This window comes from Eubalaena glacialis, chromosome 4 (assembly GCF_028564815.1).
Source record: "Eubalaena glacialis isolate mEubGla1 chromosome 4, mEubGla1.1.hap2.+ XY, whole genome shotgun sequence".
Taxonomy (NCBI): Eukaryota; Metazoa; Chordata; class Mammalia; order Artiodactyla; family Balaenidae; genus Eubalaena; species Eubalaena glacialis.
In genome coordinates, this window is record NC_083719.1 from 169,263,316 (window position 1) to 169,286,868 (window position 23,553).

Below are 23,553 nucleotides of genomic sequence, written 5' to 3' on the forward strand. Positions count from 1 at the left end.
AGTCCAACATGTGTCTATTCTGTTTTGGGTTTTTTTTTTTGTATAAGGTGTGAGAAAATGTTGTAATTTCATTCTTTTACATGTGGCTGTCCATTTTTCCCAGCACCACTTATTGAAGAGACTGTCTTTTCCCCATTGTATATTCTTGCCTTCTTTGTCATAGATTAATTGACCATAAGTGCATGGGTTTATTTCTGGGCTCTCTGTTGTGTCCCATTCATCTGAGTGACTATTTTTGTGCAAGTACCATGCTGCTTTGATTATTATAACTTTGTGACTAGTCTGTAGTCAGAGAGTGTGACACCTCTAGCTCTGTTCTTCTTTCTTGTTTTGGCTATTCAAGGTCTTTCGTGTTTCCATACAAATTTTAAAATTAGTTGTTCTAGTTCTGTGAAAAATGCCATTGGTATTTTGATAGGGATTGCATTGAATCTATCTTGGGTAGTATGGTCATTTTAACAATATTAATTCTTCCAATCCAAGAACATGGGTTTGTGTCATCTTCAGTTTCTTTCATCAGTGTCTTATAGTTGTCTCAGTGTGGGTCTTTTACCTTCTTAGGTAGGTTGATTCCTAGATATTTTATTCTTTTTCATTCAATGGAAAATGGGATTGTTTCCTTAATTTCTCTTTCATATAGTTCATTGTTATGTATAGAAATGCAACCCAATTTCTTTCTTTTTTTTTCTATTTTTTGGACATGCCATGTGGCATGTGGGATCTTAGTTCCCCGACCAGGGATCAAACCTATGTCCCCCACAGTGGAAGCACAGAATCCTAACCACTGGACCACCAGGGAAGTCCCCAACTGATTTCTATATATTAATTTTGTATCCTGCAACTTTACCAAATTCATTGATGAGTTCTAGTATTTTTTTGGTGGCATCTTTAGGATATTCTATGTATAATATCATGTCATTTGCAAACAGGGACAGTTTTACTTCTTCCTTTCCAATTTGGATTCCTTTTATTTCTTTTTTCTTGTCTTTCTTTTTTCTAGCCTTGGCTAGGACTTCCAATACTATGTTGAATAAAAGCAGTGAGAGAGGGCATCCTTGTATTGTTCCTGATCTTACAGGAGATGCTTTTAGCTTTTCACCATTGAGTATGATGTTACCTGTTGGCTTATCATGTATGGCCTTTATTATGATGAGGTATGTTCCCTCTATACCTATTTTGTGGGGTGTTTATCATAAATGGATGTTGAATTTTGTCAGAAGCTTTTTCAGCATGTACTGAGATGATCGTATGATTTTTTTAAAAAATTTATTTATTTATTTTATTTATGGCTGTGCTGGGTCTTCGTTTCTGTGCGAGGGCTTTCTCTAGTTGTGGCAAGCGGGGGCCACTCTTCATTGTGGTGCGCGGGCCTTTCACCGTCGTGGCCTCTCTTGTTGCGGGGCACAGGCTCCAGACGCGCAGGCTCAGTAGTTGTGGCTCACGGGCCCAGTTGCTCCGTGGCATATGGGATCCTCCCAGACCAGGGCACGAACCCGCGTCCACTGCATTGGCAGGCAGACTCTCAACCACTGCGCCACCAGGGAAGCCCCTATTCTTCAATTTTTTAATGTGGTGTATGACATTGATTGATTTGCAGACATTGAAACTTCCTTGCATCCCTGGGGTAAATCCCACTTGATCATGGTGTATGATCCTTTCAATGTATTGTTGAATTTGGTTTACTATTATTTTGTTGAGGATTTTTGAATCTGTGTTCATCAGTGATATTGACCTGTAATTTTTTGTGTGTGTGATATCTTTGTCTGATTTTGGAATCAGAGTGATACTGGCCTCATAGAAGGAGTTTAGAAGCATTCCTTCCTCTTCAATTTTCTGTAATAGTTTCAGAAAGATAGGTGTTAACTCTTCTCTAAATGTTTGATAGAATTCACCTGTGATGCCATCTGGTCCTAGACTTTTGTTTTTTGGGAGTTTCTTTTTTTTTTTAAATTATTGATTCAATTTCATTACTGGAGATTGGTCCGTTCATATTTTGTATTTCTTCCTAGTGCAGTCTTGGGAGAGTATACATTTCAAAGATTTGTCCCTTTCTTCTAGGTTGTCCATTTTATTGGTGTATTGTTGTTTATAATAATCTCTTATGAGCCTTTTGTATTTCTGTTGTGTCAGTTGGTAACTTCTCCTTCTTCATATCTGAATTTATCAATTTGGGTCCTCTCTCTTTTTCCTTGCTAAGTCTTGCTAAAGGTTTATCAATTTTGTTTATCTTTTCAAAGAAGTAGTTCTTAGTTTTGTTGATCTTTTCTATTGCTTTATAGTCTCTATTTCATTTATTTCTGCTCTGATATTTATGATTTCTTTCTTTCTACTAACTCTGGGTTTTTTATATCTTTCTAGTTCCTTTATGGGTAAAGTTAGGCTGTTTATTTGAGATTTTTCTTGTTTCCTGAGGTAGGCTTATATCACTATAAACTTCCCACTTATAACTGTTTTTGCTGCATCCCATAGATTTTGGATCATTGTGTTTTTTTATTTTGGGGGGGCTTTTTATTTTTTATTTTTATATTTTTAACGTCTTTATTGGAGTATAATTGCTTTACAATGTTGTGTTAGTTTCTGTTGTATAACAAGGTGAATCAGCTATACGTATACATATATCCCCATATCCCCTCCCTCTTGTGTCTCCCTCCCACCCTCCTTATCCCACCCCTCTAGGTCGTCACAAAGCACCAAGCTGATCTCCCTGTGCTATGCAGCTGCTTCCCACTAGCTATCTATTTTACATTTGGTATATATGTCCACGCCTCTCTCTCACTTCGTCCCAGCTTACCCTTCCCCCTCCGTGTGTCCTCAAGTGCATTCTCTATGTCTGCGTCTTTATTCCTGTCCTGCCCCTAGGATCATCAAAAGCATTTTTTTTTTAGATTCCATATATATGTGTTAGGATATGATATTTGTTTTCCTCTTTCTGACTTAGTTCACTCTGTATGACAGACTCTAAGTCCATCCACCTCACTACAAATAACGCAATTTCGTTTCTTTTTATGGCTGAGTAATATTCCATTGTATATATGTGCCACATCTTCTTTATCCATTTATCTGTTGATGGACACTTAGGTTGCTTCCATGTCCTGGCTATAGTAAATAGTGCTGCAATGAACATGTGGTACATGACTCTTTTTGAATTATGGTTTTCTCAGGGTATATGCCCAGTAGTGGGCTTGCTGGGTCATATGGTAGTTCTATTTTTAGTTTTTTAAGGAACATCCATACTGTTCTCCATAGTGGCTGTATCAATTTACATTCCCACCAACAGTGCAAGAGGGTTCCCTTTTCTCCACACCCTCTCCAGCACTTATTGTTTGTAGATATTCAATGATGGCCATTCTGACCAGTGTGAGGTGATACCTCATTGTAGTTTTGATTTGTATTTCTCTAATGATTAGTGATGTTGAGCATCCTTTCATGTGTTTTTTGGCAATCTGTATATCTTCTTTGGAGAAATGTCTATTTAGGTCTTCTGCCCATTTTTGGATTGGGTTGTTTGTTTTTCTGATATTGAGCTGCATGAGCTGCTTGTATATTTTGGAGATTAATCCTTTGTCAGTTGCTTCATTTGCAAATATTTTCTCCCATTCTGAGGTTGTCTTTTGGTCTTGTTTATGGTTTCCTTTGCTGTGCAAAAGTGTTTAAGTTTCATTAGGTCCCATTTGTTTATTTTTTGTTTTTATTTCCCTTTCTCTAGGAGGTGGATCAAAAAGGATCTTGCTGTGATTTACCTCATGGAGTGTTTTGCCTATGTTTTCCTCTAAGAGTTTTATAGTGTCTGGCCTTACATTTAGTCTTTAATCCATTTTGAGTTTATTTTTGTGTATGGTGTTAGGGAGTGTTCTAATTTCATTTGTTTACATGTAGCTGTACAGTTTTCCCAGCACCACTTATTGAAGAGGCTGTCTTTTCTCCACTGTATATTCTTGCCTGCTTTATCAACAATAAGGTGACCATATGTGCTTGGGTTTATCTCTGGGCTTTCTATCCTGTTCCATTGATCTATATTTCTCTTTTTGTGCCAGTACCATACTGTCTTGATTACTTTGTAGTTTTATAGTATAGTCTGAAGTCAGGGAGCCTGATTCCTCCAGCTCCGCTTTTCTTTCTCAAGATTGCTTTGGCTATTCGGGGTCTTTTGTGCTTCCATACAAATTGTGAAATTTTTTGTTCTAGTTCTGTGAAAAATGCCATTGGTAGTTTGAAAGGGATTGCATTGAATCTGTAGATTGCTTTGCGTAGTATAGTCATTTTCACAATGTTGATTCTTCCAATCCAAGAACATGGTATATCTCTCCATCTGTTGGTATCATCTTTAATTTCTTTCGTCAGTGTCTTATAGTTTTCTGCATACAGGTCTTTTGTCTCCTTAGGTAGGTTTATTCCTAGGTATTTTATTCTTTTTGTTGCAATGGTAAATGGGACTGTTTCCTTAATTTCTCTTTCAGACCTTTCATCATTAGTGTATATGAATGCAAGGGATTTCTGTGCATTAATTTTGTATCCTGCTACTTTACCAAATTCATTGATTAGCTCTAGTAGTTTTCTGGTAGCATCTTTAGGATTCTCTATGTATAGTATCATGTCATCTGCAAACAGTGACAGCTTTACTTCTTCTTTTCCGATTTGGATTCCTTTTATTTCTTTTTCTTCTCTGATTGCCATGGCTAAAACTTCCAAAACTATGTTGAATAGTAGTGGTGAGAGTGGGAAACCTTGTCTTTTTCCTGATCTTAGTAGAAGTGGTTTCAGTTTTTCACCATTGAGAATGATGTTGGCTGTGGGTTTGTCATATATGGCCTTTATTATGTTGAGGTAAGTTCCCTCTATGCCTACTTTATGGAGGGCTTTTATCATAAATCGGTGTTGAATTTTGTCAAAAGCTTTCTCTGCATCTATTGAGATGATCATATGGTTTTTCTCCTTCAATTTGTTAATATGGTGTATCACATTGATTGATTTGCATATATTGAAGAATCCTTGCATTCCTGGGATAAACCCCAGTTGATCATGGTGTATGATCCTTTTAATATGCTGTTGGATTCTGTTTGCTAGTATTTTGTTGAGGATTTTTGCATCTATGTTCATCAGTGATATTAGCTTGTAGTTTTCTCCCCTTGTGACATTTTGTGGCAAAAAAATAATTAAAAAAAGAGAGCAACCAAACCAATAAACAAATCCACCAATGATAACAAGTGCTAAAAACTGAACTAAGATAAACATAAAAATCGAAACAAATCAGTCGCAGACAGCAAACCCCAAGTCTACAGTTGCTCCCAAAATCCACCGCTTCAATTTTGGGACGATTCGTTGTCTATTCAGGTATTCCACAGATGCAGGGTACAGCAAGTTGATTGTGGGGATTTAATCTGCTGCTCCTCAGGCTGCACGGAGAAATTTCCCTTTCTCTTCTTTGTTCGCACAGCTCCTGGGGTTCAACTTTGGTTTTGGCCCCACCTCTGCGTGTAGTTCTCCCTCAGGCATCTGTTTCCCGCCCAGATAGGAGGCGGTTAAAGCAGCGGCTGATTAGGGCACTCTTGCACATTCAGGCCGGGAGGAGGGAGGGGTACAGTAGTTATAATTGGAATGTGGGGTGAGCCTGTGGTGGCAGAGGCCAGTGTGGCATTGCAACAGCCTGAGGCGTGTTGTGTGTTCTCCCGGGGAAGTTGACCCTGGCATTGGCGGGCTTCACAGGCTCCTGGTGTGTGTGTGTGTCTGTGTGTGTGTGTGTGTGTGTGTGTGTGTGTGTGGATAGTGACCTGTGCTTGCACACAGGATTCTTGGTGGCTGCAGCAGCAGCATTAACGTTTCATGCCTGTCTCTGGGGTCCAAGCAGCATTAGTGTTTCATGCCCGTCTCTGGGGTCCACAGCTCACACATGTCTCTGCGGTCCACAGCTCACACCCATCTCTGGAGCTCATTTAGGCAGTGCTCTGCCTTCTGTGGGCAGATGGGGAAGGAATCTCTTCTCCTTGCACACTCCAAAACAATGGTCTCTTGCCTCTTAAGCAGGTCCAGCCTTTATCCTGGACTCCCTTCTGGCTAGCTGTGGTGCACTAGCCTCCTTCAGGCTGTGTTCACGCAGCCAACCCCAGTCCTCTCCCTGGGATCTGACCTCCGAAGCCCGAGCCTCAGCTCCCAGCCCCCACCCACCCCGGCAGGTGAGCAGACAAGTCTCTCAGGCTGGTGAGTGCTGGTCGGCACCGATCCTCTGTGTGGGAATCTCTGCCTTGCCTTCTGCACCCCTGTTGCTGCACTCTCCTCCGAGGCTCTGAAGCTTCCCCCGTGCCCATCCCCCATCTCCGCCAGTGAAGGGGCGTCCTAGTGTGTGGAAACATTTCCTCCTTCATAGCTCCCTCCCAGAGGTACAAGTCCCATCCCTATTCTTTTGTCTCTGTTGTTTTGTTTTTCTTTTGCCCTACCCAGGTACATGGGGATTTTCATGCCTTTTGGGAAGTCTGAGGTTTTCTGACAGCGTTCAGTAGGTGTTCTGTAGGAGTTGTCCCACATGTAGATGTATTTTTGATATATTTGTGGGGAGGAAGGTGATCTCCACATCTTACTCTTCTGCCATCTTGAAGGTCCCTCCCTGTGTTTTCATTTTCATTTGTCTCCAGGTATTTTTTTTATTTCATCTTTGATTTATTCAGTGATCCATTGGTTGTTTAGTAGCATATTGTTTAGCCTCCACATTTTTTCGTTTGTTTGTTTTGCAGTTTTTTTAACAGCTGATTTTTAGTCTCATAACACTGTGGTCAGAAAAGATGCTTGATATGATTTCAGTGATCTTAAGTTTACTGAGACTTTTTTTGTGGCCTAGCATGTGATCTATCCTGGAGAATGTTTCTTTTGCACTTGAAGAGAAGGTATATTCTGCTGCCTTTGGATGGAATGTTCTAGATATATCTATTAGGTTCATCTGGTCTAAAGTGTCACTTAAGGCTAGTGTTTCCTTATTGATTTTCTGTCTGGATAATCTGCCCATTTATGTAAGTTGGGTGTTATAGTCCCTTAATATTTTTGTGTTACTGTCAGTTTCTCCCTTTATGTTTGTTAATATTTGCTTTATGTCTAGTTGCTCCTTTGTTGGGTGCATATATATTTATAAGTATTATATTTTCTTGGATTGATCCCTTGATCATTCTGTAATGTCCTTCTTTGTCTCCTGTTACAGTCTTTGTTTTAAAGTCTATTTTGTCTGATATAAGTATTACTATCCTGGCTTTCTTTTGATTTTGATTTGCATGGAATACCTTTTTCCATTCCCTCACTTTCATTCTGTCTGTGTCTTTAGCTGTGAAGTGAGTCTCTTATAAGCAGCATATATACGAGTCTTATTTTTCTATCCAATCAGCCACCCTGTGACTTTTGATTGAAGCATTTAGTCCATTTACATTTAAAGTAATTAGGTATGTACTTATTACCATTTTGTGAATTTTTTGGGAAGGTTGTTTTTGTAGTTCTTTCTGTTCCTTCCTTCTTTTGTTCTCTTCCCTTGTGATATGATAACTATCTTTAGTGTTATATTTGGATTCCTTTCTCTTTTGTGTGTGTATCTATTATCGATTTTTGGTTTGTGGTTACCATGAGGTTTATATACAGCAATCTAAAGACCCTGCATTTTTACTGTCCTCTCCTACAATTACTGTTTTTGACATCATATTTTACACCTCTTTGTTTTGTGTGTCCCATAACTACTTATTGTGGGTATAGATGATTTTACTACTTTTGTCTTTTAACCTTCATACTAGTTTTATACATTTTTTTCCCATGCTGCATGGCTTGTAGGATCTTAGTTCCCTGACCAGGGATTGAACCTGGGCCCTTGGCAGTGAGAGCACAGAGTCCTAACCACTGGACCACCAGGGAATTCCAATATACGTGGTTGATTTTGTTACTTTATATTTGCTTTTACCAATGAGTTTTTCCTTTCACAATTCTCATGTTTCTAGTTGTGGCCTTTTCTTTTTTATTTAGAGAAGTCCCTTTAGCATTTTTTGTAAAGCTGGTTTGTTGGTGCTGAACTCTTTTAGCTTTTGCTCATCTGCAAAACTTCTGATCTCTGTATCAAATGTGAATGAAAGCCTTGCCTGGTAGAGTATTCTTGGTTGTAGGTTTTCCCCTTTCATCACTTTAAATATATTGGGCTACTCCCTTCTGGCCTGCAGAGTTTCTGCTGAAAAGTCAACTAATAGCCTTAAGGGAGTTTCCTTATACATAACTTGTTGCTTTTCCTGTGCTGCTTTTAATAGTGTCTCTTTATCTTTAACTTTTGCCATTTTAATTACAGTGTGTCTTGGTGTACTTCTCTTTGGGTTGATACTGTTTGGGACTGTTTGTGCTTCCTGGACCTGGATGTCTGTTTCCTTTTCCAGGTTAGGGAAGTTTTCAGCTATTGTCTTCAAATATGTTCTCTGCTCTTTTCTCTCTCTTTTTCTGTGACCCCTATAAGGCAAATGTTTAGTATGCTTGATGTTGTCTCAGCAGTCTCTCAAACTGTCCTCATTTCTTTTTATTCTTTTTTCTCTTCAGCTTTAGTGATTTCCACCACTCATCTTCCAGCTCTCTTATCTGTTCCTCTGTATCATTTAATCTACTGTTGATTCCTTCTAGTATATTTTTCATTTCAGTTATTGTTTTCTTCATCTCTGTTTGGTCCTTTATATTTTGTAACTCTTTGTTAAAAACTTCTAACTTCTCATTCTTTTCATCCATTCTTCTCCCGAGTTCTTTGATCATTTTTGTGATCATTACCTTGAACTCTTTTTTAGGTAGATTGCCTATCTCCACTTCACTTAGTTCTTATTCTGGGATTTTATCTTGGTCCTTCATTTGGAACATGCTCCTCTGTTGCCTCATTTTGCCTAATTTGCTGTTTTTATTTCGATGTATCTGGTAGGTTGGTTATGTTTCCTGACCTTGGATAAATGGCCCTTTGTAGGAGACATCCTATGCAACCCAACAGTACACTCCCCTCTGGTCACCAGAGCTGTATTCTCTAGGGGTGCCCCTTCATGGGTCCTTCTGTTGTGGCAGGCCCTTGTGTGTGGGTGGTCTAGTAGGCGTGGCTGGCCCCCAGTCTGGTTGGTTGCCAGGCTCTGCCTGTGAGGAGGCTGCTGGCTGCTGGTTGGCAGAGCCTGGTCTCCAGGCAGCTGGATGAGGAACCCCAGAGGGTTCTGAGGCTAGTGCTGGCTCACTGGTGGGTACAGCCATGTTCTGGGGTGGGTGGTTTTGGGGTCAGGTTTCCTGGATCTAGTGTTGGCCTGCCAGTGTGTGGGGCTGTTTCTTGACTTGGCTGGCTGCAGTCTCTGGAATGTCCTAAAGCTGGTGTTGACCTGTTGGTGCATGCATTTGGATCCTGGGTGGCTGGCTTAGGAGTCCAGGGTATCTTAGAGCTGGTCTTTGCCTGCTGGTGGGTGGAGCTGGGGCTTGGGGGTTCCTGGGGTTGGTGCCTGCCCATTGGTGGGCAAAGCTGGGTCCTGATGCTAGTGCCAACCCATTGGAGGGCAGAGCTGGGTCCTGGGGTCTCTGGCTGCGGGGACCTGGTGGTTTTGGAGCTTGTGTTGTCCTGCTAGTGGGCTGGGCTGGTTCCTGACACAGCTGGCTATGGGGTCCATGGTGTCCTGAAGCTTAAGTCGGCCTGCTTGTGGGTGGAACCAAATCCTTGGGCAGCTTGCTGATGGATCCAGTGTGTACTAGAGCTGGTATTGGCCCACTGGTGGGTGAGGGCAGAGCCCACGGGCTCCTGGGGCTAGTTACAGCCTGTTGGTGGGTAGGCTGGGTCCTGCCATGGCAGGCTGTGGGGCTGGTGTCTGCGCACTGGTGTGTGAGGCTGGTCCTTGGGCTAGTGCCATCCCTCTGGTGGGTGAAGCTGGAGCCCAGGTGTTCTGGGACTAGTGCCAGCTCACTGGTGGGTGGAGCTAGGTCCCAGGGTTTCTGGCTGCAAGGCCTTAGGGGTCCTGGAGTTAGTGGGTGGGACTCGGGCCCAAGGGGTCCTGGGGCTGGTGTCTACCCACTCATCAGTGGAGCTGGGTCCTGTGGTCTCTGACTGGGGGGCCCTGGGAGTCCTGGGGCTATTGCCTTTGCAGTGGTGTGTGGGGTTGGGTAGTGGACCCTATGGTGGGCAGGGTTGTGTCCCAGGGTAGCTGTGGGTTCAGGGGGTCTTAAGACCACCTGCCTGCTAGTGGATGGTGCTATATTCCTGCCCAGCTAGTTGCTTGGCCTGAGGCATCCTAGTATTGGTGCTGACCCCCTGGTGGATGGGGCTGGATCCCGGTGCTAATGAGTTAGAGGGAGGACTCCAAGATGGCACTTGCCAGCACCAGTGTCCTTGTGGTAGAAGGAGCTCCCCAAAATGGGTGCCTCCATTATCTGTGTCCCCAGGTGAGCTCCAGTTGCCTTCTGCCTCTCCAGGAGACTTTCCAAGATCAGCAGGTGAGGTGACCCAGGCTCCTTTCAAATTACTGCTTCTGCCTTGGGTCCTGGAGCATTTGAGAGTTTTCTTGTTGTTTGTTTTTGCTTTTTTGCTGCACCACACGGCTTGCAGGATCTTAGTTCCCAGACCAGGGATCGAACCTGTGCCCTTGGCAGTGAATGTGTGGAGTCCTAACCCCTGGACCTCCAGGGAATTCCCTGTTTATTTTGTTTTGTTTGTTTTTCTGTTTGTTTTTTTTTTTTTGGCTGTGTTGGGTCTTCATTGCTGTATGCAGGCTTTCTCTAGTTGCAGAGAGCAGGGGCTACTCTTCATTGCAGTGCGTGGGCTTCTCATTGTAGTGGCTTCTCTTGTTGCGGAGCACGGGCTCTAGGTGCGTGGGCCTCAGTAGTTGTAGCATGCGGGCTCAGTAGTTGTGGCTTGCAGGCTCTAGAGCGCAGGCTCAGTAGTTGTGGCACATGAGCTTAGTTGCTCCACAGCATGTGGGATCTTCCCAGACCAGGGCTCGAACCCACGTCCCCTGCATTGGCAGGCAGATTCTAAACCACTTGCCACCAGGGAAGTCCACATGTGAGATTTTATGTACTTCCTTTAAGAGTGGAGTCTCTATTTCCTACAGCCCTCTGGGTCTCCTGAAAGTAAGCCCAGCTGGTTTTGCTTTTTTTTTTTTGGCTCCATTGGGTCTTCCTTGCTGCGTGTGGGCTTTCTCTAGTTGTGGTGAGTGGGGTCTACTCTTTGTTGCAGTGCACAGGCTTTTCATTGTGGTGGCTTCTTTTGTTGCAGAGCACGGGCTCTAGGCATGTGGGCCTCAGTAGTTGCAGCACACGGGCTCAGTAGTTGTGACTTGTGGGCTCTAGAGCACGTGGGCTACAGTAGTTGCGGCGCATGGGCTCAATAGTTGCGACACGCGGGCTCTAGAGTGCAGGCTCAGTAGTTGTGGTGCCCAGGCTTAGTTGCTCTGGGGCATGTGAGATCTTCCTGGACCAGGGATTGAACCCATGTCCCCTGCACTGGCAGGCAGATTCTTAACCACTGTGCCACTAGGAAAGTCCCTATTTTTTTTTAATTTATTTTTTATTTTTTTGGCCACACCACGTGGCTTGCGGGATCTTAGTTCCCAGACCAAGGATTGAAACCGTGCCCCCTGCAGTGGAAGCATGGAGCCCTAACCACTGGACCACCAGGGAATTCCCAATACTTGTAGATTTTTAAAATGTAGGTAAGGGTACAAATACAGCAAGCATCAAACCTTGTAATTCATCCAGGCTCTGTCCAATGGCAGAGATCAAGTGATGCAAATTCAGATCTAGTGCCATCATTGAAATATAGTCATTATGGGGAGAATCAAGTCAGATGCAAATGCCGAGTTCTGAGAGAGAGAGAGAGAGGGAGGGAGGGAGGGAGAGAGAGAGAGAAAGAACGCACAAGCATAGTTGAACTAAGCAGACTGCAGGTCACAGCATTCTGGAAAGGGAGTGTGTGTGTGTGTGTGTGTGTGTGTGTGTGTGCGCGCGCGTTGTGGGAAGGGGCACAAAGCAGGGCTAAGATACTGGAGAATTCAGACAGCCAACAGATCAGCATCAGGCTGCATTTGGCTTCAGGGAACAAATCTGCAGATCTGCAGCTCTTCTGCAAACCGTTATAGTTTCTAGACTTAAGTTAGCTTTAGTTAATTTAAGATTTTGGCTAATCTCTATTTTGCTGGGGTTCTGATAGGAATTGCATTAGACTTACAGAGCATTTTGGGGAGAACTAACCTGTTCTGTGAAGCAGGGTGATAGTCTTGGCCCCAAAAGTTCTGTGTGGCCATGGTGGGCCTGTCCACCCACCCCACGGTGGATCTTCTGTTCTCAGAGCTCCTGTCCTTAAAGTGCTAATAAAGTGCTTTAAAGGTCTCATCAGGGAATCTTTGCCAACAATGCCCTCTGGTCACAGTTTTACTGACTTTCAGTAAGAAGATGACACCACATGGGCCAGCCTGGCAGTAACTGTGGCCAGGTGCGGTCCACAGTTCCTGGGATGTCCCTGCATCCTGATCACATGTCCCTGGCGAGGTCTTGCCCCCATGCCCCTGCTTGCCAAGTTGGTGTGGAACACATAGCTCCACTGTGCCCACCCTCATGGGCCCTGAGGGTGCTTGCTCGGGCAGTGGGTGGAGCTTTTGTCTGTTCTTGGTGCTTAGGCTGTCAGCTGCCCCTCTGAGGGTCCCCCCTGCCCTTGGGGCCCTTGGGGAGCAGCCCAAGCATGTGTACACCAGTTGTCATAGAACAGACTACCTGGGAGGAGGATAGGGGCTCTGCTAGGAATGCACTGCCTGGGAGGGGGAGGCCCCATAGGCATCACCAGACTGGAGGTCACCAAAAAGTAACTGGTGGACATGGCCAAGGGGTCCAAGCAGCTTGGACCCCACTGTTCCCTATCCCCCTCCATATCAGAAGTCGTGTTTCTTCATCAGCTGCTTCTGGTGTTTACTTTGCCCTGATGCAACCTGGTGTGGGATAAGGGACCAGGAGAGAGTGAACTGCATTACTCCATGGGGGTGAGAGTGGGGGCAGTGCAGGCGGGTACTTGGGAATGGGGGCTTGCCTGGGGAGCAGGGGGTGGGCCCTGGGGTGGCAGGGGTGGGATTTTGGAGGCAGGAGAGGGCACTTAGGATAGGAGGGGATTGGGGGGGGGGTGGGCGTTGGGGGGGATGGGGGCAGGAGAGGAGGGGCAGGGGCAGGGGCAGGGTTCAGTGGTGTTTTCCAGTCCCTGGAACAGTCGGAGAGTGAACCCAGTTGTGAGTCAGCTCTCAAGTAGGTAGGATCCCTTCAGGAGACATCCTCGGCTGATCTGGCTGAGTGGGCGAAGGTGGGGATGGGGACGTGGTGGTAGGGGGATGACAGTGGGAGAGGGAGGCTGGAAAAGCAGGAAGAAGTTGTTCTAGGAATCAATGAAAAATGGCAATTCAGTTTTTTAAAAAAAACTTTTACTTAAAAATTGTGGTAAAAAATATATAACATAACTATTAACATTTAAACCATTTTTAAGTGTAGATTCCAGTGTCAACCACATTTACATTGTTGTGTAAACTTCACCACCATCCATCTGCAGAACTTTTTCATCTTCCCAAACTGAAACCTGTCCATGTTAAACAATAACTCTATTCCCCCCAGCCTGTAGTACCTACCCTTCTACTTTCTGTCTCCATGAATTTGACTCCTCTAAGTCACTCATGTAAGTGGAATCATTCAGTATTTGTCCTTTTGTAACTGGCTTATTTGACTTAGCATAATGTCTTCATGGTTCATCCATGCTGTAGCACGTGTCAGAATTTCCTTCCGTTTTAAGGCTCAATAACATTCCATTGTATGGATGGACCACAATTTGTTTATCCATTCATCCATGGATGGACATGTGGGTTGCTTCCAACTTTTGGTTATTGTGAATAATGCTATTATGAACACAGGTGTGTAAATATGGGAATTCAGGTTTCAACACAATCCTAGACAGCATTCCATGTGACCTTCATCACCTCCATAGGAGAGGTGGAAATGATTAGCCTAGAATGGGTCTGACCCCCCAGGTAGGGACACATAGCCAGGCACTGGGTCTATGATCTTACCATTGTGGGGAGTTTAGGGAGAGTGTTTAGAAACTGTACTTAGAGAAAGACAATATATGTTTAATTTTTATTTTTTTATTTTTTATTTTGGCTGCGTTGGGTTGTAGTTGCGATATGCAGGGTCTCGGTATCTTTTGTTGCGGCGCGTGGGCTCTTTGTTGCATTGTGCAGGCTTCTCTCTAGTTGTGGTGTGCAGGTTTCTTTTCTCTCTCTAGTTGTGGTGTGTGGGCTCCAGAGTGCGTGGGCTCTGTAGTTGCGGCATGTGGGCTTTCTAGTTGAGGTGTGCAAGCTCAGTAGTTGTGGAACATGGGCTTAGTTGCCCCACGGCATGTGGGCTCTTAGTTCCCTGACCAGGGATCGAACCCGCGTTCCCCTGCATTGGAAGGCAGATTGTTTACCACTGGACCACCAGGGAGGTCCCGACAATATATGTTTTTGTTCCTGCAGCCCATCACAAGTGCTGTGCTGGAGTGCATGCAGGAAATTTTGGGTCCATAGGGTAGGTTCTTCCTACCACAAGGGAGTTCTGGGTTGGGGGCTGATGGATCGGAATCAGTGTTTCTTCAGTTTGATTTAATACTCCAATTGGAAATGGTATTGTGCATCCTCTGCTAGTCAACCACCATTGTTTCTTTTCTGTACAGTGCCTCAATCCTTTGTTCATTGCCTCTGGGGGCCTTTATCTTCTCCTAGTTTTTATAAGAGTTATGTGTGAATTTCGAATACTAGTTCATCATCAGTTGTATGCCTTGCAGATATTTTCTCTCAGTTTGGGACTCGTCTCTAACCTTTTTTTCTTTTTCTTTTTTTCCCTCTAATTTGTAACATGAACACATGAAAATGTAAAACACATTGGTGAAAGTAAGTATATAGTCATATTTAGGATACACTAATGCTGTAATGTGTTGTATTAACAACTTAACTCTAGAATAAATGTTAAAGGACAGAAATGTTAAAAATAGATATAGCTATAACAATTTGTTAATGGATACACAATATTAAAAAAAGTAAATTGTGACACCAAGAAAAAAATGTGGTGTGGGGAGTAAAGGGTAGAGCTTTTGTATGTGGATGAAATTGTGTTGTTATCAGCTTAAAATAGACCATTATATCTAGAAGATGTTTTATATAAGCTTCATTGTAACCACAAAGCAAAACCTACAGTTGATTCACAAAAGATAAATAAAAAGGAATCTAAGCATACTACTATAGAAAATCAATTCACAAAAGAAGATAGTAAGATGGGAAGAAAGGAACAAGGAAACTACAAACAGCCAGAAAACAATTAAGATGGCATCAGTAAGTCCTTACCTATCAATACAAACTTTAAATGTAAATAGATTAAATTCCTAATCAAAAGGCATAGAGTGGCTGAATGAATATAAAAGAGACCCAACTATATGCTGCCTATAAGACACTCACTTTAGATGTAAGGACACACACACACACACACACAGACTGAAAGTGAAGGGGTCAGGAAAGATACTCCATGGAAACCAAATGAGAGCAGGTAGCTATACTTATATCAGATAAAACAGACTTTAAACCAAAATGGTAATGAGACAAAGATGGTCATTTTATAATGATAATGTGGTCAATTCATCAAGAATATATACAATCATAAATATATACACACCCAACATCAGAGCACCTAAATATATTAAGCAAATCCTAACAGATCTGAAGGGAGAAATGGACATTACAATAATTGTATAATAATAATAATAATAATAATAATAAAAAACCACTTTCAACAATGGATAGATCATTCAGACAGAAAATTAACAAGGAGACATTGGATTTGAACCTTAGGACAAATGAACCTAATAGACATATACAGAACGTTCTCACTTTTTTAATGTCTTTTTAGGATAGAAGCTTTAAATTTTAACACAGTTAACTTTTCGCAATTTTTTTTTAGGGTGCATGCTTTTCGTACCTTGTTTTAAAAATTCCCACCACTCTGAGGTCATGACGTTGCTGTCCTATACCAGATTCTAAAACTTCTGCTGTTGTACTTTTCACACTTAGGTTTTAATCTACCTGGCATTGATGTTGATGTTGATGTGTGGTGTGAGGTGGAGGTTAACTTTAATATTTTCCTGTTTATGTAACCAGTGGTCCCAACCCTGCTCACCAAACAATCCATCTTTTCCCACTGACCCACAGTGTGCTTGGTAACCCCCACAGGTCTACCCATGTGGGTCTGTCTCTGGGTTTTTCATTCTGCTCCACATGTTCTAGTGTTCTATCTGTCCATCCCTGTGCTAGTACCATGTTGTCTTAATTACTGCATCTTGAGGTTAATTCTTAGAACTTATATGTCTCTATAGCAAGCCAAGACCTTGAGATAGCATCTTGGCTATTTTTTTTTAAATTAAGGTATAATTGACATACAACATTATATTAGTTTCTGGTGTACAATATAATGATTCAATATTTTTATACATTGTGAAATGATTACTACAATAATCTAGTTTACATCCATCACCATACATAGTTACAGATTTTTTTCTTGTAATGAGAACTTTCAAGATCTACTTCCTTAGCAACTTTTTTTAAGCAGATAATTCTATTTATTTATTAAAATTTTAAAAAATTAATTAATTAATGTTTGGCTGCATTGGGTCTTATTTGCTGTGTGCGGGCTTTCTGTAGTTGCAGCGAGTGGGGGCTACTCTTCGTTGCAGTGCATGGGCTTCTCATTGCGGTGGCTTCTCTTGTTGCGGAGCACGGGCTCCAGGCATGTGGGCTCAGTAGTTGTGGCTTGTGAGCTCTAGAGCACAGGCTCAGTAGTTGTGGCTCATGGGCTTAGTTGTTCTGTGGCATGTGGGATCTTCCCGGACCAGGGCTCGAACCCATGTCCCCTGCATTGGCAGGCAGATTCTTAACCACTGTGCCACCAGGGAAGTCCCTCCTTAGCAACTTTTAAATATGCAATACAGTATTATTAACTAGCCCCATGATTTATTTATTTTATAACTGGATGTTTGTACCCTTTGACTCCCTTCACCTATTTCACCCCCCCACCCCACCTCTGGCAACTCCCAATCTGTTCTCTGTATCTATGAGCTTGTTGTTTTTTTTTAAAATTAGATTCCACATATAAGTGAGATCATGCAGTATTTGTCTTTCTCTGCCTGACTTATCTCACTTAGCATAATGCTCTCAGGGTCTATCCATGTTGTTGCAAACAGTAAAATTTCTTTCTTTTTTATGGCTGAATAATACTCCATTGTATATAAATACCACATTTTCTTTATCCATTCATCAGTTGATGGACACTTAGGTTGTTTGCATACCTTGGCTATTGTGAATAATGCTGCAGTGAACATGAGGGTGCATTATATATATTTGAGTTAGAGTTTTCATTTTCTTTAGATAAATACCCAGAAGTGGAATTGCTGGATCATATATATGGTAGTTCTATTTTTAATTTTTTTGAGGAATCTCTATGCTGTTTTCCACAGCAATTGCACAGATTTACATTCTCACCAACAGCACACAAGGATTCTGTTTTCACCACATCTTTGCCAATACTTGTTATTTCTTGTCTTTTTGATAATTGCCATTCTAACAGGTGAGAGGTGACATCTCACTGTAGTTTTGATTTGTATTTCCCTAATGATTAGTGATGTTGAGCATCTTTTCATGTGTATTTTTGGTCATCTGTCTTCTTCTTTGGAAAAATATCTACTTAGATCCTCTGCCCACTTTTAAATTGGATTGTTTGTTTTTGCCATTGAGTTGTATGAGTTCTTTATATATTTTGGATATTAACCCCTTATCAGATATATGATTTGAAAATATTTTCTCCCAATCAGTAGATTGCCTTTTCATTTTGTTGATGGTTTCCTTTGCTGTGCAGAAGCTTTTTAGTTCAATGTCGTCCCACTTGTCTATTCTTGCTTTTGTTGCCTTTGTTTTTGGTGTCAAATCCAAAAATTCATTGCTAAATCCAGTGTCAAGGAACTTACTGCCTATGTCTTATTCTAAGAGTTTCAGGTCTTACATTTATGTCTTTAATCCATTTTGAGTTAATTTCTGTGTATGGTGTAAGACAGTGGTCCAGTTTTATTCTTTTGCATGTGGCTGTCCAGTTTTCCCAACACCATTTACTATAGAGACTGTCCTTTCCACATGTATATTCTCAGCTCCTTTGTCATAAATTAATTATTCCTGGGCTCTCTACACAGTTCCATTGATCTATGTGTCTGTTTTTATGCCTTTATCCTACTGTTTTGATTACTATAGCTTTTACTATAGTTTGAAATCAGGGAGTGTGATGCCTCCAGCTTTGATCTTCTTTCTCAAAGATTGCTTTGGCTATTTGGTGTCTTTTGGGTTCCATACGAATTTTAGGATTGTTTGTTCTGTTTCTGTGAAAAACTCCATTGGATTTTTTTAAAAATAGGGATTGCATTGAATCTATAGATTGCTTTGGGTATGGATATTTTAATAATATTATTTTTTCCAACCCGTGAGCATGGACTATCTTTCCATTTATTTGTGTCTTCTTCAACTTTTTTTTCATCAGTGTGTTATTGTTTTCAGTGTACAGGTCTTTCACTTTGTTGGTTAAATTTATTTCCAGGTATTTTTTTCTTTTTGGTTCAATTGTACATGGAATTGTGTTCTTAATTTCTCTTTCAGATAGTTTGTTATTAGTATATAGAAATGCAACAAATTTCTGTATGTTGATTTTGCATCCTGCAACTTTACTAGCATCTTGGCTATTCTTGGCGCTTTGATTATTTATGTGAATTTTAGAGTCAGATTGTTTACAATCTGTTCACACACACTTGTGCACACACACACACAATAGCATTTTGCTCAACATTGCATTAAATTTGTAGGTCAAGTTGGGGAAACTGCCATCTTAGTGTTATTGAATTTTCAAATCCATGAACATCATGTATCTCTCCATTTGTTTAGGCCTACTTTGATGTCTTTCACAACAGTTGTATAATTTTCCTAAAGTTCTTATATATCTTTCATTAAATTTATTCATGTGTTGTTAAAAATAATTTTGATACTGTTGCAAATGGTATCCTTGTGAAACTGCATTTATGTAAATTTTTGTTCACAGATGTATAGAAATAAATTTGCTAATGAGTCTTTTCTGTAAGTGATTTGGGGCTTTTTCTGTAGACAATCATATAATCTGAGGTGAATGAGAATTTTGTTTCTTTCTTGCAATCCCTACACCTCTACCTTTTTCCATGTCTTTCTATGATGGATTGAGTTGGGTAGAGATGTGGTACCACACCCCATTTTTGACCTTAAGAGAGATGCCATTGTGATTTTACCACTCGGTCTGATTGTTGCTGAGATTTTTTGGTAGATATCCCTTTTCAGGTTAAGATAGTTCTTATAACTGGAAGTCCTAGTTTGCTAAGTTTTTAAAAAAATCATGACTGGTTGTTAAAGTTTATTGATTTTTGGGGGGATATGAATTGAAACGATGATTGTGTTTTCTAGGAATTTATCCATAACATCTAAGTTTTCAAATTGTTGCAATAACATTGTTCATAATATTACACTGCTTTAAAAAATAATCTATAATAAAGTATAGTTGATATGTAATAAACTGCATCCATTTAAAATATACAATCCAATGAGTTTTGGAAAATATCTTATTTTTAAAAAAAATCATGCTGTACATTAAAAAACATCTTATAACTGAACATTTGTACACTTTAACCAATATCTCCCCTTTTCCTCCATCCCCACAACACCTACCAACCATCATTCTATTCTCTGTTACTATGAGCTCAACTTAAAAAAATTTTTTTTTAAGATTCCACATATAAGTGATACCATACAGTATTTGTCTTTCTCTTTCTGACTTATTTCATGTATCATGATGTCCTCCAGCTTCATTCATTTTGTCACAAATGGCGGGATTTCCTTCTTTCTTTTTGGCTGAATAGTATTTCATTGTATATGCATACCAAATTTATTTATCCATTCATCAGTCGGTAGACTCTTGGGTAATTTCCATGTCCTGGCTATTGTGAATAATGCTGCAATGAACATGAAGGTGCAGATATCTCTTTGAGATGTCGATTTTGTTTCCTTTGGATAAATACCCAGTAGCAGAAGTGCTGGATCATATGGTAGTTCTATTTTTAATTTTTGAGGGTCCACCCTACTGTTTTCTACAGTGCTACACCAATTTACATTCTGATCAACAGTGCACAGGGGTTCCCTTTTCTCCACATCCTCACCAACATTTGTTATCTTTTGTAGTTGGATGGTAGCCATTCTAACAGGTGTGAGGTGATATCTCGTGGTTTTGATTCGTATTTTTGTGATGATTAGTGATGCTGAGCATCTTTTCATGTGTCTGTTGGCCATCTGTATGTCTTCTTTGGAAACATGTCTTCAAGTCCTTTGCCAGTTTTTAATCAGATTGTTTGTGGTTTTTTGCTATTGAGTTGTGAATTCATTATATATTTTGGATATTAACCCCTTATCAGATATATGGTTTATAAATATTTTCTCCCATTCTGTAGGTTGTCTTTTCAATTAATTGATTGTTTCCTTTGCTAAACAGCAGTTTCTAGTTTGATATAGTCCCACTTGTTTGTTTTTGCTTTTGTTGTTTGTGCTTTAGGTGTCACTCAAAAAATCATTGTTAAGACCAAGGAGAAATTTTCCTATGCTTTCTTCTAGGAGTTTTATGGTTTCAGGTCTTACATTTATGCCTTTAATCCATTTTGAGGTAATTATTGTGTATGATGTAAGATAGTGGTTCATTTTCATTCTTTTGCATGTGGATGTCCAGTTTTCCCAACCACATTTATTGAAGAAACTGTCCTTTCTCTATTGTGTGTTCTTGATGCTCTTGTCAAAGATTAGTTGACTGCAGATGTGAAAGTTTACTTCTGGGCTCTTGATTCTGTTCCACTGGTCTATATGTCTTTTTTTAAAATGCCAGTACCATTGCTGTTTCAATTACTATAGCTTTGTAACATAGTTTGAATCTTCTTATCTTTTCAATCTGTGCAGTGTTTGTAATTCTGCCATCGTTTCATTCCTAATGTGGGCTATTTGTGCCATCTCCTTTTCTTGGTCAGTCTTGACAAAGGTTTGTCAAGGAAGCAACATGTAGTTTTACTTATCCTCTCTGGTTTCTCTTTACTCTTTATTCATTAATTTCTGTTCTTATCATTATTCTTTCATTCCTTATATGTTCTCTGTGTTGGTTTGATGATTCTTTTCCTAGCTTCTGAAATTAGATGATTAACTTTTAGATTTTGGCCTTTCTTTTCTTCTACTCTAAGCTGTTAAGGCTGTTTCTTTCTCAACAGTATCCCATTGGTTTGACAGGCCATGTTTTTGATACATTTTAGTTCTAAATGTTTAAAAATTTCCACTGCAATTTTTTTAGCCCTTGAGTTATTTAGAGGTGATATCTAAATGAATGGAGCTTGTCTTTGTTTTGTTGTTGCTGAATTTTAACATTCTGGTCAGAGGACATCAACTATGTTATGCCTTTCTTTTGAAGTTTATGGCTGCCTGCTGAATTGAACCTTTTCAAATGACCTCTGAACTTTAGTTACTATTTTCCCACAAAGCCAATTTTGTTTGCTGGTAATATAGCTGCATCAGTTTTCTTTTGGGTAATATTTGCCTTTTCTGTATTTTTCTGTTCTTTTTCTTTGAACTTTTAAATATCCTTATGTTTTAGGTGTGTTTCTAATGAAAAGCATTATTTAGATTTTTCTTCTTGTTATTCATCCCCCAAATCTTTTCTATTTGGCCAGAATACGTATATGCATGTGTGCATATATACACACACATATGTACGTTAACTCTGGGTCTATTTCTACCACTTGCACCCACAGCCATTAGTTCATGAACTGTGAGTCTTGAACTCTGTTGCTCAAAACCATTGTGTTCTTTCTTGTTTAGTGCTGGTGCTTTAGACTTATGTCCTGCACCAATCAGGGATTCCCTGGGAGCTTTTCAGCCTCAGAATTATTTTAACTCCTAAAAACTTTCCCACAGACCTCAAAGAGCTTTAGTTCCTGTGTGATAAATCTATTGATATCAAAACTGAGAAAATTTTAAATGTTTGTTAATTCATTTAAAATAATCATAAGCCCATTATATGTTAATATAAATAACATATTTTTAATGGAAAAACCCTGTATTTTCTAAAACCAACAAAAAACAAAATGTAGAGACAAGAGTAGCATTTATTAGTGTGCAAATCTCTCTAATACCCAGCTTCATACAGGACAGCTGAATTCTCTGCTCTGGGGTCCTGCAGCCTTGGGACAATGCCACATTGCTGAGAGAGTGAGAGTGAAAGAGGCAACATGGAAACTGTCCGTACTGCTAGGTGTCTTGAAAGGGTTTCAGGGACCCACAAGTTGGTGGGACCACACTTTGAGAACCACGGCACTATAATATTTCTACTCTGATCAGCTTTTTATATTTGAGCTCTGATTAAGACTTCATTGAAAGAAACAACTCTGAAGGCAGGTTGAAAAGTGCAGGGTGAAGGGGAATGCCTGAACCCCAGGCCTGGCACTCACTACTGCAATGAGGCTACGTCTGCCATCAGCCCAGATGCACCAGCCTTGTGGCCTTCACCTTGGCCTTCCTGGTGACCCTCACCATAGCCATCAGTTGGCTTTCACCTTGATCTTCATCATAGCCCTTGCCTTGGCCATCACTGTGGCCCTCACCTTAGCCCTCACCTTGGCCCTCATTGTGGCCCTCACTATGGCCCTTACCTTGACCCTTACCATGACCCTCACTGTGGCCCTCACCTTGGCCTGGCCATGGCTCTTACCCTAACCCTCACTCCAGCCCTGCTCAGGCTCGGCCTCCTGCACAGCACACTTGGGGGGCTGCTGCTTCTCCTGTTGTTACAAGTTTTCTTTGTTCTCATGAGCCAGGCTGCATGCTGTCCACACTGCTCAGAGTTGGGACACAAAACACCAATTTAGGCAGCTCTGGGTCTTCTCCCGGCTTTGGCCCTCCTAACATCTATTCCTGACTGAGTTCTCCAGGATTCTGCTGTTCAGGCCCCCTCTCCTTGTCACGCTTAGCTCCCTCTGCCCAGGGCTGCATCTCCTGGAAGATCTCCCTTGTGGAGTTCCATGAGCAAAGCCCATTGGCTTTGTTTTCCTCTTTTAAAACTTACCTTATTGTTATTTTTTAACTGCAAATGGGACGTGTGCCTGTTGAATACAATTTAATGGCACAGAAGCACATAGAGTGAAAAGCCTGTATCCTCCCTTCCACCCTCCTGAAAGTCACCATAATCAGCCATCTGTGCTCACTTTCAGACAATTCTGTGCACTTACAGACGTAGATTTATTTGTATGTTTGTGCCCACACACAGTGTTTTGTGTTGTACTTTTCCAAGCTTAAATGGAATTGTGTCCTCTATGTTCTGCAACTCACATTTCTGCACTGGGTACATGTGTTGTGAAGGCTAATTTCATGTGTCAACTTGAGTAGGCCACAGGGAGCCCAAACATTTGGC

General features: G+C 41.1%; 1 pseudogene; it reads right to left on the reverse strand.

Annotated features, from left to right (window-relative positions):
* The window catches only part of LOC133090626 (E3 ubiquitin-protein ligase rififylin-like), a 42,083-nt pseudogene extending 19,238 nt beyond the window's left edge, over positions 1 to 22,845 (reverse strand).
* Between the last annotated feature and the right edge of the window lie 708 nt (positions 22,846 to 23,553).